Raw genomic sequence first — 21,568 nt, 5'->3', positions numbered from 1 at the left:
ATATAATATGTTCATTATGTTGATTGTTGTTTATTATCTTGATCATGGGCATATAGGTACGTTGAAACATATCAAATTGTACATGTGTAGTTTATTGTATACCAGTACAGTTTTGATAAAGTTGTTAAAATGGGGAAAAAATAACTCTAAATAACCCTGGTTCCCTGGAAAAATCACATTAAAATTAGACAATACTTTAAACCAAATAATGCTGAAAATAATACATACGAAAACTTGTAGGCTACAGCTAAAGTCATGCTTAGAGGAATATTTGTGACCCTAAAAGCATATATTAACAAAGAAGAAAAGTTGAAAATCACTGTGCTAAGCATCATCTCATTAAGCTAAAACAATAAAAGCAAATTAAACCCAAATAAAGCAGAAGGAATTAAACAAGACCAGAAATAAATGAAACAGAAAATAATATACAATCAAGAGGATCAACAAAACCAAACATTGTTTCTTTGAAAAGAATAACAAATTTGATAAACCTCTAGAAGGATCAATGAAGAAAAAAAGAGATAGCACAAATAAAGTGTGGAATTTTAAAAGGATATAAACTACAGGTCATACAGATATTTAAATTATCATAAAATACTATGAAAAATGTTATGCCATTAATTTGACAATATAATTAAATGGTATAAATTGCTAGCAAAGTGCAACTTACCAAAATGGATTCAAGTCAAAATAGAAAATCAGAACAGCACACAATATTAAAGAAATTGAATCTGTAACTTAAAACCCTTTTAAGGACGTCATCAAGATGGCAAAGTAGGAAACCCCAGGCTCCATATCGCCACAAAGATCAAAAATTAGATAGCTATCCATAAACAAAAATGACTCTGGGAGAGCCCAGGAGTCAATTTAAGAAACCAGCAACACAGTAGAACAAAAAACCTGGGAATAACACACAAAAAGTGAAGGATGAACAGCTTCATTTTGTTGGCATCATCCTGTCCTCCAGGCTGGCACTACTCAGTGCCAAGAGGGAACTCCCCAGCAAGAAAGAGTTCCCCCTCTCTGGAAAAGGGAGAGTGGGATGAGTGACCATCTTCCTAGTCTTTGGAGCACTGAATGAAGGACCCACTTGATTTCACCCCACCCAGACTGGCAAAGCTAAGATATATAGAGATGGCTAGGAACAAAGCTTTAGTAATCATAAAAGTAAACATAAACCCACACATATATGGTCAACAAATATTTAACAAGGGAGCTAAGAATAGTCAGTAGGGAAACAATAACCACATGCAGAAAAACTGTCACTATCCTACACCATTCACAAAATTTAACTCAAAATGGATTGAGAATTTAAACATAAGGCCTGAAACTGATAAACTCCTAGAAAAAAAAGTAAAGGGAAAAAGCTCATTGACATTGGTCTTGGCAATGATTCTTTTTTGATATGTCACCAAAAGCACAAGCAACAAAAGCAAAACTGACAAATGGGGTTCCATCAAACTAAAAATCTTCTGCACATCAAAAGAAATATTCAACAAAATTAAAAGGCAAACCGCAGAATGGGAGAAAATATTTACAAATTGTATATCTGATATGGAATTAATGTCCAAAATATATAAGGAACCTATAAAACTCAATAGCAAAAAAAAAAAGTGGGCAGAGTACTTGAATAGACATTTCTCCAAGGAAGATACACAAATGGCCAAAAGGTACATGAAAAGATGCTCAACATCACTAATCATTAAGGAATGCAAATCAAAATCACAAGGCGATATCAGCTCACATCTGTTAAGATATCATCAAAAAAGACAAGAGAGACAAATGCTGGCATGGATGTGGAGAAAAGTGAACCTTTGTGCACTGTTAGTGAGAACGTAAATTTGTTCACCACTATGGAAAACAGTATGGAGGTTCCCCAAGGAATTAAAAATAGAACTACCATATGATCCAGCAATCTCACACCTGTGTATATATCCAATGGAAATGAAATTACTCTCGAAGAGATACCTGCACTCCCATGTTCATTTGCAGCATTAGTAACATTAGCCAAGATATGGAAACTACCAAAGTATCCGTTGACAGATGGGTAAAGAATATATGGTATATACATAAGATGGGATATTATTCAGCCATAAAAATGAAGGAAATTCTGCCATTTGTGACAACATGAGTGGACCTTGAATACATCATGCTAAGTAAAATAAGTCAGAGAAAGACATGCTATATGATATAACATATGTGTAATTTAAATCATTGCACTAATAGAAACAAAGAGTGGAATGGTGTTTGGCTGGGACTAAAGGCAGGGGAACTGGGGAGATTTTGGTTGAAGGGTACAAAGTTTCAGTTATAATATCAATAAGTTTTTGGCTCTAAGGTACAGCATGGTGACTATAGTTAAAAAGTTGCTATGAAAGGACAGCTTTAATGTTCTTACCATAACAACAGCAACAACAAAATGGTAATTTTGTGAGGTGAAGGATATGCTAACTAATGTTATTGTGGTAAACATTTCACAATATATACATGTATATAACCATTGCACTGTACACCTTAAATTTACAAAATAATGTATGTCAATTATATCTCCATTTTTACAAAAACTTTAAAAAGGTTGGACAAGAGAGGCAAGAATATACACTGGAGAAAACACAGTCTCTTCAATAAGTAGTGCTGAGAAAACTGGACAGCTACATGTAAAAGAATGAAATTAGAATATTCTCTAACATCATATGCAAAAATAAACTCAAAATGGATTAAAGACCTAAATGTAAGGCCAGATACTACAAAACTCCTAGAGGAAAACATAGGCAGAACACTCTGACATAAATCTCAGCAATATCTAGGATCCACCTCCTAGAGTAATGGAAACCTACAGAATGGAAGAAAATATTTGCAAACAATGCAACCAACAAGGGATTAATCTCCAAAATATACAAACAGCTCATACAACTCAATAACAGAAAAACAACCTAATTTAAAAATGGGCAGAAGATCTAAACAGACTTTTATCCAAAGAAGACATACAGATGGCCAAGAGGCACATGAAAACATGCTAAACATCACTAATTATTAGAGAAATGCGAATCAAAACTACAATGAGGGGGGCTTCCCTCATGGCACAGTGGTTAAGACTCCACGCTCCCAATGCAGGGGGCTTGGGTTCAATCCCTGTTCAGGGAACTAGATCCCGCATGCACACCACAACTAAGAGTACACATGCCACAACTAAGGAGCCAGTGAGCCACAACTAAGGAGCCCCCTGCCACAACTAAGACCTAGCACAACCAAATAAATAAATAAATATTTTTTAAAAAATCTAAAATGAGGTATCACCTCACACCAGTCAGAATGGCAATTACCAAAAAGTCTACAAATAATAAATGCTGGAGAGGGTGTAGAGGAAAGGGAACCTTTCTACACTGCTGGTGGAAATGTAAATTGGTACAGCCACTATGGAGAACAGTATGGAAGTTCCACAAAAAACTAAAAATAGAGCTATCATATGATCCAGGAATCCCACTCCTGGGCAAATATCCAGAGAAAACCATAATTTGAAAAGATACATGCACCCCAATGTTCACTAAAGCACTATTCACAATAGCTAGGACATGGAAACAACCTAAGTGTCCATCGACAGATAAATGGATAAAGAAGATGTGGTATACTTGTGTATGTGTGAGTGCGTGCGTGTGTGTGTGTGTGTGTGTGTATAACTTAGTCATAAAAAGGAACATAATAATGCCATTTGCAGAGATGTGGATAGACCTAAAGACTGTCATACAGGGTGAAATAAGTCAGAAAGAGAAAAACAAATATCATATAATATTGCTGATATGTGGAATCTGGAAAAATGGTACAGGTGAACTTATTTGCAAAGCAGAAGTTGAGACACAGATGTAGAGAACAAACTTATGGACAGCAAGGGTTTGGGAAGGAGGGTGGAATGAATTGGGAGATTGGGATTGACATATATATACACTACTATGTATAAAATAGATAACTAATGAGAACCTACTGTATAGCACAGGGAACTCTACTCAGTGCTCTGTGGTGATCTAAATGGGAAGGAAATATAAAAAAGAGGGGCTATATATATACATATATATATGAATCATATATATATATATGTATAACTGATTCACTTTGCTGTACAGCAGAAACTAACACAACATTGTAAAGCAACTATACTCCAATAAAAATGTTAAAAATTAAAAAAAATTTAATTAAAAAAATAAAACAATAGAAAAAATCAGGAGAGTCAAGAACTGGTTTTTTGAAAGGTTAAACAAGATCAATAAACCTCTGGCCAGGCTCACCAAGAAGAAAAGAGAGGGGACCCAAATAAACAAAATAAGAAATGAAAGAGGAGACATAAAACAAATACCACAGAAATTCAAAAAATCATAAGAAATTACTATGAACAGTTACATGACAACAAAAAAGAGAGCCTAGAAGAAATGGACAAGTTCCTACAAACATACAGCTTGCCAAAACTGAATCAAGAAGAAACAGATAACTTCAACAGACCTATCACTGGAAATGAAATATAATTTGTAAAACTCCCTGCAAACAAAAGGACCAGATGGCTTCACTGGGGAATTCTACCAAACATACAAAGAAAAACTTATACCAATCCTTCCCAAGCTCTTCCAAAATACTGAAGAGGAAGGAACACTCCCAAAGATATTCTATGAAGCCACCATCACCTTGATACCAAAACCAGACAAAGACACTACCAAAAAAGAAAATTACAGGCCAACATCTTTGATGAACATAGATATAAAAATTGTCAGAAAATATTAGCAAATTGAATCCAACAATACATAAAAAGTATCATACACCATGATCAAGTTGGATTCATTTCAGGCTCACCAGAATAGTTCAACATACACAAATCAATCAATGTGATATACCACATCAACAAAAGAAAAGAAAAAAACCACATAATCAATTCAACAGATGCAGAAAAAAGCATTTAATAAAATTCAACATCCATTCATGATAAAAACTTTCACCAAAATGGGTATAGAGGAAACATATCTCAACATAATAACAGCCATTTATGACAAACCCAGAATCAGTATAATACTCAATAGTGGAATGTTGAAAGTCTTCCTGCTAAATTCTGGAACAAGACAAGAATGCCCACTCTCATCACTTCTATTAAATATAGTAGTGGAAGTCTTAGTCACAGTAATTAGACAAGAAAAGGAAATAAATGGTATCCAAATTGAAAGAGAAGAGGTAAAATTGTCATTGTATGCAGATGACATGATATCCTATATAGAAAATCCTAAAGACTCCATACAAAAACTATTAGAACTAATAAATGAATTCAGCAAGGTAGCAAGATACAAGATCAATATACAGAAATCTGTTGCATTTATTTACACTAACAATGAAATATCAGAAAGAGAAAGAAAAAATGATCCCATTTAAAATCATGTCAAAAAAATACTTAGGAATAAACCAAGGATGTGAAAGACCTATATGCTGAGAACTATAAAACAGAGAAAGGAAACTGAAAATGATACAAAGAATTGGAAAGATATCCCATGCTGTTAGATTGGAAGAATAAATATTGCTAAAACAACCATACTACCCAAAGCAATCTACAGATTTAATGTGATCCTTATCAAATTACCCATGACATCTTTCACAGTTAGAACAAATAATCATAAAATTTATATGGAAACACACAAAAAAAACAGAATTGCCAAAGCAATTCTGAGGAAAAAGAACAAAGTGGAGGCATAACCCTCCAAGACTTAGAGAATACTACAAAGCTATAGTAACCAAAATAGCATGGTATTGGTACAAAAACAGACATATAGATCAATGGAACAGAAGAGAAATCCCAGAAATAAACCCACAAACCTACAGTCAATTAATCTTCAACAAAGGAGGCAAGATTATATAATGGAGAAAAGACAGTCTCTTCAGCAAGTGGTGTTGGGAAAGCTGGACATCCACATGTAAATCTATGTAGTTGGTCACTCCTTTACATCATAACAAAGATAAACTCGAAATGGCTTAAAGACTTACATATAAGGCATGACACCATAAAACTTCTTGAAGAGAACATAGGCAAAACATTCTTGGACATAAATCGTAGCAATATTTTCTTAGATCAGTCTCCCAAGGCAAAAGAAATAAAAGCAAAACTAAACAAATGAGACCTAATGAAACTTAAAAGTTCTTGCACATCAAAGGAGACCATAAACAAAATGAAAAGACAACCTATGGACTGGGAGAAAATATTTGCAAATGATGAGACCAATAAGGGCTTAATTTCCAAAATATACAGGCAGCTATACAACTCAGTATCAAAAAAAAAAAAAACCCAATCAAAAATTGGGCAGAAGACCTAAATAGACATTTCTCCATAGAATACATACAGACAGTTAACAGGCACATGAAAAGATGTTCCACGTTGCTTCTTATTACAGAAATGCAAACCAAAAGTACAATGAGATTTCACCCCAAATGGGTCAGAATGTATGGTCATCATCAAAAAGCCTGCAAAGAATAAATGTTAGAGCCAATATAGAGAAAAGGGATTTTCCTACACTGTTGGTGGAAATGCGAATTGTTGCAGCCACTATGGAAATAGTATGGAGGGTCCTTATAAACTAAAAGTAGAGTTACCATTTCATTCTTCCATCCCACTCCTGGGCATATATCTAGAGAAAAATCTAGTTTGAAAAAATACATGCACCCCAATGTTCATAGCAGCACTATTTACAATAGCCAAGACATAGAAGCCACCTAAATTTCCATCAACAGATGAATGGATAAAGAATATGTGGTATATATACACAATGGAATACTACTCAACCATATAAAAGAATGAAATAATGCCATTTGTAGCAACACGGGTGAACGTAAAGATTATCATACTAAGTGAAATAAGTCAGACAAAGCCAAATATCATATGATATCACTTATATGTGGAATGTAAAATATGATACAAATGAACTTATTTACAAAACAGAAACAGACTTACAGACATAGAAAACAAACTTATGGTTACCAAAGGGGAAAGGGGAGTGGGAGGGATAAGTTAGGTATATGGGATTAACAGATACACACTACTATATATAAAATGGATAAACAACAAGGACTTACTGTATAGCACATGGAGCTATATTCAGTATCTTTTGATAACCTATAATGGAAAAGAATCTGAAGTTGTATACTTGAAACTAACACAATATTGTAAATCATCTATAGTTAAATAAATACTTAAAAAGTTGAAAAATGTCATGTCATTTATAATACCTTAAAACATAATACTTAAAGTTAACAAAATATATTCAAACCTATATAATAAAAACTACAAAAACAAGCTTTACATTGCTCCAAAGACAAGTCATCTAAATATGCATCAAAGACATAAATCAAAGAACTGAAATTAAAAAATTCTGGAAACAAATGAGGGATCATTATGCACCTAGTTAAGGCAAAGAATTTTCAGAATACAAATGTTCAAAGTCATATAGAAAGCTCACATAGAAAATAAAAAGACAAGTTACATAATGAGAGAAAATATTTTCAAAACATATTTTAAAGGATTGTTTATATATATATATACAAGATATAGACGTACATAGATATAGATATATATTGATATAGATATATCTTAAAGCTCAATAATAGGAATATAAACATCCCGATTTTAAAATGGGCAAACAATTTGAATGGACACTTCTCCAAAGAAGATATAGAGATGGGCAATAGCATATGAAAAGATGTTCAGTATCATGAGTCATAGGGTTCTGCAAATTAAACCACAATGAGCTACCACTACACACTCACTAGAATGGCTAAAATAAAAAGACTGATGAGGCAAGATTAAAAAGTTAATATATAAAAGTCAATTCCTTATATATACCAGCAATGAACAATTGAAATTTGAAATTAAAAATAGCACTATTTACATTAGTACCAGAAGATGAAATACATACAAAAAATTTTTAAATACATATAAGATCTATATGAGGAAACTATAAAACTTTGATGAAAGAAGATCTAAATAAATGGAGAGATATTCCATGTTCATGGTTAGGAAGATATAATATTGTTAAGTTCAGTTCTTGCCGACTTGATCTATAGATTTGGCACAATCCCAATCAAAATCCCAGCAAGCTATTTTGTGGAACTTGACAAATTAATTCTAAAGTTTATAAGGAAAGGCAAAAGACTCAGAATAGTCAAGCAATACTGAAGAAGAGGAATACTGAAGAAGATGAATACAATCGAAGGACTGACATAGCACAATGGCAAGAATTACTGTAAAGCTATAGTAATTAAGAAAGTTTGGTACTGGTGAAAGAATACACATATAGATCAATGGAAAAGAATAGAGAGCCCAGAAATAGATCTACAAGCACAGTCAACTTATCTCTGACAAAGGAGCAAAGGCAATTCACTGGAAAAAGAATACTCTTTTCTACAAATGGTGCTGGGCAACTGGATATCCATAAAACAAGAATGAATCTAGACCCAAACTTTAAACCTTTCCTAAAAATTAATTCAAAATGGATCACAGACATAAATGTAAAATGCAAAACTATAAAATTTATAGAAGATAACATAGGAGAACATCTAGGTGACCCTGTTTTTGGTGATGAGTTTTTAGATATAATACCAAAAGCATGATCCATGAAAGAAAAAATGATAAATTGGATTTCATTAAAATAAAAAAAAATGTTTGCTTTGAGAAAGGCACTGTTAAGAGAATGAAAACACAAGACACAGACTGGGAGAAAATGTTGGCAAAACATATATATAATAAAGAATTTGTATCCAAAATATTTTAAGAACTCTTGAAATTCAAAAATAAGAAAACAATGCAGTTAAAAATAGGCAAAAGATCTGAACAGACACCTCAGCAAAGAATATATATGAATGGCAAATAAGCATATAAAAAGATATCCAACTCATATGTCATTAGGGAATTGCAAAATAAAAAAAAAAAACAATGAGATGCCTCTACAAATCCATTAGAGCAGCTAAATTCCAAAACACTGACAACATCAATTGCTAATGAAAATATGGAGCAACAGGAACACTCATTCATTGCTAGTGGGAATGCAAAATGGTGCAGCCACTTTGGAAGACAGTTTGGCAGTTTCCTACAAAGCTAAACATAGTTTTACCATGTGATCCAGCAATTGTGCCTCTTAGTATTTACCCAAATGAGTTGAAAACATATCTGCACAAAAACCTACACACAGATGTTTATAGCAGCTTAATTCATAATTGCCAAAACTCAGAAGCAATCACAATGTCCTTCTATGTTAAACGGGAAAAAAAAACTGTGGTACATGTAGACAATGGAATATTTTTTGTCAATAAAACAAAATGAGCTATAAAGCCTTGAAAATACATGCAAGATCCTTAAGTACACATTGCTAAGTGAAAGAAGCCAGTCTGAAAAGGCTATATACTGTAAGACTCCAACTATATGACATTTTGGAAAAGGCAACACTATAGAGACAGTAAAATGATCAGTGGTTGTCAGGGATTTAGGAGAGAGAAAGGGATGAATAGGTGGAACACAGAGGATATTTAGAGCAGTGAAATATTCTGTATGATACTATAATACATGACATACATTTGCCAAAACTCATATAACTGTAGAACACAAAGAATGAACCCAAATTCAAACTGTGGACTTCAGTTAATGACTATATCAATATCAGTTCATCAATTGTAACAAATGACTGAGGTGGGGTATAAAGGAACTCTCCATATTTTTTTCTTCAGTTTTTCTGTAAATCTAAAACTTCTCTAAAAGTAAAGTTTATTAATTAAAAAAAGGCTGAAAATGTGAAGTGTTGGTGGGGATGTTAAGCAACTAGGACACTCATACACTGCTAGTGGGAATACAAAATGGTATATCTACTTTGGAGAACAGTTTGACAGTTTCTTATAACATCAGACATTCAATTCTTATATAATCCAGAAATTCCCCTCATAGGGAATTTAAATGCAAATATGTGTGCAAACAAAAACCTGTACAAAAACATTTATAACAGCATTACTCATAATAGCCAAAAAGTGGAAAAAACCCAAATGTTCAGCAACTAATGAGTGGATACACTACTCAACAATAATAAAGAACAAACTGCTGATACATACAATATCATGGATGGAATTAAAAGCATGTGCTAAGTGAAAGAAGCCAGATATAAAAGACTACATACTATTTGATTCCATTTATATGATATTACAGAAGAAGCAAAACTAGAAAGATCACTGTTTTTCCAGGGTTGTAGGTAGGGGGAGATAATTGACTACAAATGGGCACAACTGAGCAGTTCGCTGTGGTGGTGGTTATGGTTATATGATCATATATATTTGTCAAAACTCTTTGAAATGTATACTCTCAGGATATATTTTGTTTCTGTGAAGTATGTCTTAATAAATCTGAGTAGAAAAATTAAAGGTGCCTAGGAATATATCTTACATGTAAGTGTTATTAATAAAATTATAAATCTCTATCAAAGATTATAAAAATAGACTAAATACTACCAAGATATAATACTCATAAATAGTAAATCTCTTTATCAAAAAGATGTCAATTCTTCTCCAAATCATTCTACATATTCAATAAAATTCCAAGAAAAATCAGCATTTTATTGGAATTTGAAAATCTTATTTTAAAAATTAAGTTAAAGGAAACAAAGGGCCAAAATAATCAAGACAATTCAGAAAGAAAAAGAAAAGTGGTGTGGGTGTGGGTAACTGCAGAGAGTGAAAAATAACTTGACCTTACAAATATCAAGATTGATTATAAAGCATCATAATTAAAACAGCACAAGTGTAGACAAATGGATTAATGGAGCATATGGACAGCCTAGAAATAGATGCAAGCATCTATGGAAGCATCTAGGTTATATGATGGACTTGCATTCTAAACCAGTTGTGTATAAATTATATTGAAACAAATGGTATTTGACATAGAAAAAAATCAACCCATATTTCACATCACATGTAAAAATAAAATCCAGATGGTTTTAAAAAGTAAGTGTAAAGCAAAATTTTTTAAATTTTAAAGAAAATCTGGAGAAAATACTTTATGATCATGGGATGAGAAGATATTTCTTAAATATGACACAAATCACAATTCATGAAGGAAAAGATTGATACATTTATAATGAAAATCTGAAACTTCTATATTATAAAGAACCCCATAAACAAAATAGAAAGCCAACGTGGACATACTAGAAGCAGATATATTCAACATATATAACTGACAAATAAAGAACTCTTACAAATCAGTTACTAAAAAGCGACCTAACAGAAAAATAAGCAAATGTGGGTGGCTCTCCATGTTATGTTTTGGAAGGATTTGGAAAGAAATGGAGCTGGTCCTAGACTCACAGGGAAGATAAATTTATCTGTAATGTTTTATTTATTTCATTAAGACATATCTGAAGCAGAAATGACAAAACGCTTACACTTGTTCATTCTGAGCAGTGTGGTTATTTGCTCACTGTTTTAGATACTTCTCTGAATTTCCTTGTAAATATTTTAAATTCTTCAATATTAAAACATAAAAGAAAATAAACATGTAAACAAAATTTATAATAAATTTGAGCAAAGTGAAGAAATAAAAGTTAAAATTATAAATAGCATCTTCCCTGTACACCAGCCATAATCAATTAGCAGAAATGATAGAGCGATCCCCTTCACAAAATTAAAAGCATAAAATAAATGTTACTGCTCTTATACACTCTATACAGTTGGACAAATTGAGGCTTAGAGACCACACGGTAAGTAGAAGAGCTGAGGTAATAAAAATTGCCACAGTAATAGATTTAAACTTTGCAACTAGGGCAAGAAGAGACAAACTAGAAGAAATGGAAAACAGATAAAACCCAAAAAGAACCTACTATATATAACAATTTGTATATATTAAATGTGGCATCACAGAACAGTAGGAAAGAATGATTTATTAAATATTTGGTATTGTGAAACAGTTGAAGAGGAAAACAATTTAGAAAATTACCTCACACCACAATAAATTCCAGGGGGATTAAACAATTAAACATAAGCAATAAAAATGAAAACACAATCCATTTAAGCACTTATCCCACTTTGGATGAGGAAACACTTCTTAAACATTAACTTATCAGAAAAAATTACAAATGAAAAGAGAGATAATTACATAAAAGTTAACTTGTGCATAGAAGTTAATTTAAAACACAAACTTGGAAAATATATTCCACACATACCACAAAAGAAAGGTCTAATGTCTACTAAATGTATACATTGTCCACACAAATGAATAAGAAACAAGTTCTCAAAAGAAAAATGTCACAGGTCATGAAGATATGTTCATAGGAAGGACACAAAGTGACCAAGAAACAAAAGAAAGTATCTATGCTCTCTATAATAAAAGAAACATATTAAAATTATACCATTTTGCATCTATCTGATTGGCAAATATTTTAAAAGAATAACAGTACCCAGTACTGGCATAGGTTAACTAGCAGAAATTGGCCATTTTACACAGTGGGACAACTTCACATATATATCAAGAACCTTTAAAAATTTAATATCCTTAGGCACAGTAATGCCCCTTATAAATACTCACCTTAAGAAAATCATCTATTCAACAAATATTTAGTAAGAGTCTACAATGTGTCACATTGTTAGAGGTACTGGGAGATACAATAATAAACAAAATAGAAAAAAAGAATCCCTGTACTTGAGGGGCTTACATTTTAATACAAGGATTAAGACAGTAAATAAGTAAAAGATCTAGTCTGTTAGGTGATGATACAGACTAGAGAGAAAAAAAATAAGTCAAGAAAGGAAAATAGTAAGTATTAAGGGGGAAGGGTTTGCATTTTTATCTATAGTTGTTATGGAAGAACGTGCTGAGGTGACATTGAATAAAGACTTGAAAGAGGTGAGGTTCAAGGAGCAAAGATTTATGTATGCAGGGCTATTCACAATAACTTACAATTGAAAATAATTTAAATGACCAATATGGGATCTGTCAAACAATTTTGGTATAAATTACATAACTGAAAATTATGTACAGTAGCTATTAAAACTTGTTAGAAGGCTGTTGAATCACATGGGGAAGTGCTTACAATATGATACCAATGGATACGCCATATATAAAATAGTACTTATAAGGTATGATCCCAATTATGTAAACATGGAAACAGCTGGAAGGAAGTAAAACAAATTATCTTTGGGCTAGATATTCAGAGGTGATTCGTGTTAACTTCTCTCCATTTTCCAAATTTTCTATTATGAGGCTGTTTTATTTTTATATCCAGAAAAAAAGCAGTGTAAAGGTAGATATTACAGACTTAAGGGAGGTTAATAAATGTGCAAAATGTTTTTAATGGTGGTCAGCCATGCCTTGAGTCCAGATGTGGACATTACGTATTAAGGGTGATACTGCAAACTGAAGTATCTCATAGAGAACATACTCAAAATATATGTCACATGAACTCCTCTTGTACTATTTTAAAAAGTTATTTTATGCTATGATCACTTACATAATTCCATCCCCATCCACCTCCCCTTCCCTTCAAAAAAAAAATCTATGTAATACTTGATTTCTTTTAAGAAATCATTTTTAAAGAGAAAAAGCCCCCTTCAAAATATACATCCTGGAGGTTTTAATTCTTCCTTCTGTGTATGGTGAGGAGACATACTGTGTACAAATGTCAATACTTTAAAAATCATGTTTGAAATATAAAAAATGTTTTTCTATTACCAACAAATATTTCCCTTTACCGTATATGTTTCCCCTAGAAAGAGACTGCCTGGGCCATTACATTTAAGAATATGAGATAATCACCTTGCCTCTATTTCATAGTATCCTGTACTATTTTTTTTCAGTGCTCTTAGTTTATTTCAAACCAATAATAGTGGAAATATCATCCAATACCCAGATCTGGAATACAGTCATTACTTTCCTTAGCTATCAGGACGGTCATGATTTCAGCAATCCCATGAATGGAACAAGGAAAGGGCCTTCCTTTGATCTCTTCCAAACCCTGTGAATTATTCCACCAAAATTAGCAACCTTCAGAATTCTATATAAAATCCTTAGTGTTGCTTAAATAAATGACTGAGCCTGAACTACCTGCACAGGACCATGAGAATGTAGTATAGAATACAGCATGAAGCATAGGGTCTTTATCAATCATCCAGGTCTAATACAACCCTCCTCATTTTACAGTTAGGAAAACTGAGGCCCAGATAACACAAGTGATTTGTGACAAGAAACTAAGTCAGCATCCATGCCAGACTAGGCTATCTGAAATCCTATTTTAAGAGAGATCTTTAATATCTAATTCTTCACAATTTTTTTCTTATCAAGTGCCTCTTCCTCTAATTTGTTGAATGGGGAGAGTTGGGGGATCTGCGAAGAATACTGGCTCATTGAGAGTTTCAGTTAAGCAACATGACATATAACCTTTCCTTACAGCACTATTGAACATCTGCAAAATGGATATGCAACACCCAATCTTAACTGTTAGTGAGCACTGTGAGCATCAAAGTGGGAGAAGACTGTTAGATACTGGGTGTCATTTTTCAATACTCAACTTTGGTGAAAAGTCTAACAGTGTTGACCACACCTTCCTTCTTAAAGCAGTACATTTTCCTCTACACACTAATCACAATATATAATTATATAGTTCAATAGTTTGTAGAAAAATGTCTATCTCCACATCTAAACCATGAGCCCCAAGGTGACAACAACCATGTCTATTATATGTTCCATGCTTAGTCAAACATATGTATTCACTAAATATTTGTCCAACCAATGCAAGAGGCCTCTGCTCTTGTGACTCTTTCATAACACTATACTCTCCTAATTTTCCTTCCACACGTCTGACCTCTCCTCCTTTGCAGCCTTCACACAAACTCGTAGCCTTCACACAAACTCATCTTTGTTTTCTCTTATCCTAAAGATAAGAATTCCCCAAAGAAGAAATCCTTAGATCCCTTTTTTCTACGTCAAGTATTGCTTCTATATCAATGACTCTCAAATCACTCTCTCCAGCTAACTTCTTTCCAGAGCTCTAATCCCATATTTTTTTTTCCAACTGTACCCAGCACCTCTTGGCGGGCTATAGCAATAGTACTACCTGTGTGATCTCAGTCAAATCAGGTCACTCCACCTCTCTACTACACAGAGATCAAATTTTCCAATTTTGCTAGCATTCAATATTATTTATACTCAAGCCCTCCAATTATCTCACAAAACATTTATCACATGCTTACCATACTCCAATGCAGCTGAACTCACTGTTCCCAAAACATGCCTTCTGCTTTTCTGGCCTCTGCTGAGAACACCTTTCCCATCTCCCAAACTCTGCTTGTCCAAAGTTTGTCCAATTTTCAAAGCCCAATTCAAATGCCACTTCCAGGAAGCTGTCTTTTATCTCCTTGGCTGCAAGCCCTTTCCCTCTCTTTTATAAGTGTGGATCTCATTCTCATAGTATTATACTTGTTTGTATATTTCTTCTCTCTCCTACTTGACTGTGTCATCTTGGAGGGCAGAGGCTACTCATAAATAAGTCTGCATCTTCCACATTGCCTTTGGTCCACAGTGTGCACTTAATAATCTTATACTGAATGGATTCAGTTTAGGTCATATCAGTAACCCTGCTTAAAAGCCTTTAGTCAGTCCCTTTGTTTCTGGAATAAAGACCAAAATCCTTACAATGTCCCACTCCAGCCAACCAAGCTTATGTTCAATTTTCCAAATTCACTATGCTTCTCTTATCTCAGGGCCCTCATGCATGCTCTTCCCTTCATCTAGAAAACTGTCCCACCCCCTTCATTACCCCCACCCCACCCCCATGTCTCTACTCAGCCTTAATATTACTTCCTCAAGAAAGCCCTGCCTCCCTGTGCTTTTCCTTCATAGTATTTATTGCTGACCGAAATAACACAACTGTGTGATTATCCGATTTGTGACTTCTTCCCCGTCAAACTATAAGCTCCAAATAAGCAAGTACCATGTCTGTTTAGCTCACCTTTCTAACGTCCGCATAGTGCCTAACCACATAACTGAACAAATAGATGTTGAATGACTGAATTGATAAATGACTGGGTTAAAGGCAAAAATGTGGGACTTAGAATGTAAAAAATATTTTCCTGGCTTCCTATAATTCCTTCAAAGTAAAATTGTGATGCCAGGTAGCTGTCTGGGACAGGTGATCTTGCCTTCTATTCAACATAAGAAATTTGTAAAATAGAATGAATATTGCCCTTAAATGCTGGAAGGAAGACAAAATTACCTTTTTTAAAATGAATGTATGGCCCCAAAAGGCAAAACTAACACCAACCGCTCTGTTCCTTTAACTTAACAAACATTTATTAAGCACGTACTCTATGCCATATACTAGGATAATTACAATAAACCACACTGATACAGCCCCCTACTTGCTTGGAATATATAATCTAAGAGTGGAATTTATAGAAGCTTTTTAAAAAAACCTTTATTGCAGCCACAACACCCAAGTAATGCTACTTTGTGAGGATATTAAGTTTTCCATCGAAGGAGATGCTTAACCTGAGGATGAAAAATCATCTGGCAGGAATGATTTAGAAATTATAACTGGGCTCAATCCGGGCCTCTAAAATTAGACGGGCAGGTAGCCTAGACCAGTGCTGCTCAAAGTATGGTGCAAGGATCAGTGCTTATTTACGAACTTTTATTACTAGGCAGCAATGACCTAAGTACAGAAACTGAGAAACACACAAGTGCACAAATTGAGACTATGTACTTACAAAATATTGTAGCATCTCAACTTGAAAAAAAATTAATTTTGTATCTGTTGAATTTAACAATAAAATGTGAGGTTATATTTTGTATGTCTTTTATTTTTCTAGTAATTCATAGTTAAGGTATTTTACTAAACTAATCATCCGTGATGGATTGGAAGATTCTTAAAAACTGGTCCTTCACCGAGATAGTTTGAAAAGCACGGAAACAGCAGGTTAAGGATTACCTATTAGCTTGTTAAAATCCAAAACTCAGGTCCCACCCCAGACCCTCTGAATCAGAATTAACATTTTAACAGTATCTTCAGGGGATTCTTTTGCACATTCAAGTTTGAGAAGAACTAGCCTAGATGATTTATGAAGCCCCTTAAAACCCCGAGATTTTACAATTTACTTCACATAGAGAATTGCAGAGCTAAAAAACCCTTGGTGATAAAGTCTACCTCATCATTTTATAGAAGGAAAAGCTGAGATCCATGCAGAGGAAATCATGTGTCCAAGGTAACTGGCAATTTTTCAGAGCTAGCAGAACTCAACTTTCCTAATACCCAGGTCAGTTTTCCACTCTAGCACACTGCATGCTCACTTCTATTCCACCCAATCCCACTCCGTACCATCCCCTCAGTGATGGCATTGTTTCTTAGATACTTTCTGATATAACAGTTTATCCTTCTACCTTTTATATACTGTGAACCTTGAACCATGATGATTTCAGGTGTTTCCTTTATAGTTGCTCTTAACCCTTTCTTCCCAAATCTTCCCACACACCTATTATCTGGCTGCTATATGGACACTCTGGGGCTTCAGAAGAAAAAGCACTGATTTCTGGTTTTTAGGAAAAGAACAGAGACCTTTTTTGTTCCCGTCAGTCCACTTGATACCAGATAGCAAGCTTTTCCAAGAAAGAGAACATACAATACCAAGGCTACTTTAGAAAACTCAGTATGATCAGTTTGTGATTGACAAACAAGAGAATGGGATAATAGGTCATATTAATAAAAGTCTAGTCCCCCAAATGAGGTAAATGATGATCCCTTCCTTGTGGTCCTGTCAGATTCAAGGCTTGAGAGGAGAGATACGGCTGTCTTCAACTATCTGAGGAGCTATTATTAAGAAGCAAATTTGTTCTAGATGGTCCCAAAGAACCAATGAATAGAAGTTACAGGGCGACAGATCTTGGCTCATAATGGGGATTCCTGACAATCAGCATTGCTCAAAGACAGAAAAAGCCACGTAATGAGCTCTCTGTCACTGCAGGGAGTTCAAATAGAAATTAGTCAATGAATTGGATGCTTAGGAAAAATTCAAGAACTGGGTGCAGAAGTAAAGCTTAATAACCTTTAGGGATCTTTCCAGTTTCAAGGTTTTAGTATTCTAAAATTTTTGGAACAAGGTGACTCTAAGCTCTCAGAAAATAAGAGCAAGATCTGGTCCTAAAAAGAGAAGTCTCTTGCTGGATGTGAGATGAATGAGGCTATGACAGTGGAAAAATGAAGTCTTTCCTGGCATTCTTTTCAAAGGAAAACAGGCTGTCCAAGGAAAGCCTTTTGGGCAGCTCCTCCAGGAAACCCAGATGAGGCTTGGCTCCACAATGGCCAGCCACTATTCCCCACTCTCAGTTCCTGTTACTTTACACAAAGGACACTACTACTTTCAAAAAAGCATTGCCAACCAGCACCCTTCCCACTATACTTACACTTGCTTAACATACAAGGGTGCAAAATTCTCCCCGAGGAGGCAGTAGTGCTTAATAGTCAAGACCATGCATTCTGTAACCAGGTTGTCCTGTGTTTTAATTCCCAAACAGGACATTTAATTGCTTAACCACTCTGTGCCTCAGTTTCCTCATCAGTAAACCAAGGATAACAATAGTATCTGCTTCATAGGGTTAATGTAAGAATAATACATATTAAACCCTCAGCCCAAGATCCAAAACATTCTAAGCACTCAGCGATGCTAACAATTGGTATTGTGAGTGTTATAATTACTACCATGATAGTGTCGCCAACTCAAAAAGCCCCCATCAAGCAGTCAGATCTCTACCGCTACCAGTTCATAGGGGCTATACTATAAGAGCTTTAGCCAACCCTTGCATAGCCACAGACATCCAGAACCTGGTGACCCTCAATAAATCATACCATTCACACCAGGAATCCTGGCTCTTCACTCTGCTCTCTCTCTCTCAAAATCCAACAGCCACCCCTCCCCCAGTTCTCCTGCCTATGCCACCCGCAGCCACAGCCAGAGGAGCAGCAAACTGGAAATCCAGTTCCAGACAAACCATCAGGTGTTTCTTCCCTCCCAAGGACACAGCTGGACCTGATACCACACCTGCCAATAGGAGGGGTGGGGTATCTGAATCCCTGGTCTAGCCTACCAGCTCAACTACCTGGAATGGGGAGTGGGCAGGCAATGGGGCTTCCCACAGAGAAGCAAGGGAAGCCTCCCAAGTTTGTGAAGGAACTCAGGCCCAACCCTACAATGAGCCTCTTAAAGGAAGGGGGAAGGTCTCCACCTGCTTTCAAAGAAGACAGTTATTTACAACTTTCTACTCACTTGCATCTGGGGGAGGTAATAGGGAGAATGGGAAAGGGGCTGCATGGTATTCTCCTTCTTTCTCATTTCCAGCAATGAGAAGCCGCTGCAGAGAAAGAGTTAAAGGAGAAAGGAAGCTCCAGCCATTATCCCATCCCTGTGCCTAGGGCTGTCTGGGGGGTCATGACAGTGCTTTCTGCTCTGGCTAGGGGCCACTCGGTGGCTTTCTGCAGCAGCTGCCGGCCCCCCAAGCAATTTGCAAGGTCAATGCTGACCTGCTTCCAAAGAGGAACAAAACAATTCACTGACAATGAAGCAAATAGCGCATACACCACGTCGCAACCCCCCTTCCTCAAATCAGCTTTTACCCCTGTGCCTCCCTGCCCAGATGCCGACTCTGGGCTTCCACCAGCCCCACTGGGGAACCCAGGATAGCATCACAGCTGCAGAGCATGTCTCGCCTCGCTGGCCAACCCAAGGAGACTCTCAGTACGGGGGAGAGATGCTACCGCTAAAGGAGACCTGAGCTTGGGGGAGGGGGAAGGAGGGAAAGCTATGTTTCTTACCAACCGCCACAGTCACTTCCCCGAAGCGGAGAGAAGAGGATGAATGAACTGAAACAAGTTGGAGGTTGAGCCCTCACAGAGCTCGGCTTCCTCTTCTCTTTCTCTGGGTCTCTCTCCTGGTCCCTCTCTCCTCTGTCTCTCTGGTTTGCTCGCTAGCTTGCGCGCGCTCACGCTCTCTCTCTCTCTCTGTTTCTCCCTCTCCCCCCTCCCTTCCCTCTTCCCCTCCCCCTTTGCTGGTTTTGGAATCACCACTGCTTGGTGCTGAGCACGCGGCTGTGCTGGGGCTCAGAAAACAGCGCTGCAAAGGTTTGGATCTGTGGTTGTTTTAGGAAAGACTAAAGTAGTATTTTATTCTTTAAGGCATCCAGCAGAGAAATAGAGGGAAGCTCTGAGAGAAGGGGAAGAGCAGAGGGAGCAAAGGGAAGGGAAAGAGAGCAAAAGGGTAAGAGCGAATAGGAGGATAAAGGAAGTATGGGTTACCATAGTTGATGTGTGATGCTTACTAGCTAAGCTGCTCTAAGACGGAAGATGAGTGGTCTGTCTCCCTTACATCCCCATGGGCGCGCCTTCTTAGCCGAGGCTCCAAATAAAGGTTTGACAAATCTGTCTGTTCACATTACATCTCTGAGGACCGTAATGAGCTAAAAAAATTCTACATCAAAGAGGTTGCCATTCCCACTCCATTAAGAAGAAAGGGTTCAGCCGCATTGATCTGCCAGTGACCTAACTGCCACCCCCACCCCCAACAAAGTAGAAGTGTAGACCCAATACAGAACTGTCAGCTCGAGCTTACCTCCAGGCAAAACAGACAAGCAGCAGAACCACAATGCTTTCCTTTCAAAAACCTCTGAAGGGAATATAGGTGTATGTAAGTATGTGAGCCTACATGTAAGTTTGCACAAGGAGGAAGAAGGGAGGGAAGAAGATTACTTAACTCAAAGTATAAAAGAATTATATTCCCATGGCGGGGGGGGGGGAAACCTGGGCAAAGTATAGTAACAATGCAACAGGGGATAGAAGAAGACCTAGACTGAGAATAAAATAAAGGAATTAAGGTTTGAATCCTGCCTCTGAAAATTACTTGACTATTACCTTTGATAAGTCACTTCTTCAATCTGGCCCTCATTATCCTCAATGGCAAAATGAATGGCGATGGATGTACATAATCTTGAAAGACCCTTTCACACCTAACAATCTAGGCTCTAAGATAGGAATTCAAGTGAAGGAGTTGACCCATGGAGAGTGAAATATAGACTACCAAATTTAAAAGATTCTCCAAAGGTGAGTCCCCAAATGGGACCCGAAATCACACTGACACAACATTCTCTTTTGAGCATTTCAGGGGCAATATGAATATGAGCAAATGTGTAAAAAGCTGCTCCTATCAAAGAATTCAGCTTCCACCTACATATAATGATTAATATAAAAGTTTTCTTAATCAAACCCCTCATACTGTGATTTTTCAGCCCATTTAGTCAGAGAATTAAAATGGTCCTTTAGGGCATTGAATGACTGAATATGTGTTTTATTGTGTGTGTTAAGTGTACTGACCTCAATATATATATAGTGTCTGGGACATGGAAGGCATTTAAAAAGTTTTCCCATAGTGTGCTATTTCTATCTAAATCACTATCCTATTGGGCCCCCCCCCCAAAAAAAAATATTCCTAATACTCTCTACTTCTGTTCATTGAGGCACACATGTTCCACTCTGACTACATGCATATA

The 21,568-nt window shown here is 35.8% G+C and overlaps 1 protein-coding gene across 1 annotated transcript in view; it reads right to left on the bottom strand.

The window, feature by feature from the left end:
• GABRA3 (gamma-aminobutyric acid type A receptor subunit alpha3) overlaps positions 1-19,888 on the bottom strand; it is a 254,392-nt gene extending 234,504 nt beyond the window's left edge. The window contains exon 1 of the mRNA XM_057718114.1: positions 19,842-19,888. The gene's annotated coding sequence lies outside the window, so the exon portion shown is untranslated. The remainder of the gene's footprint in view (positions 1-19,841) is intronic.
• Positions 19,889-21,568: the final 1,680 nt, after the last annotated feature.

The sequence above is a fragment of the Hippopotamus amphibius genome, chromosome X, assembly GCF_030028045.1.
Source record: "Hippopotamus amphibius kiboko isolate mHipAmp2 chromosome X, mHipAmp2.hap2, whole genome shotgun sequence".
In the NCBI taxonomy this organism is placed as follows: domain Eukaryota; kingdom Metazoa; phylum Chordata; class Mammalia; order Artiodactyla; family Hippopotamidae; genus Hippopotamus; species Hippopotamus amphibius.
The sequence above is the reverse complement of the archived record's forward strand: the minus strand, read 5'-3'. Positions and strand labels throughout refer to the sequence as shown.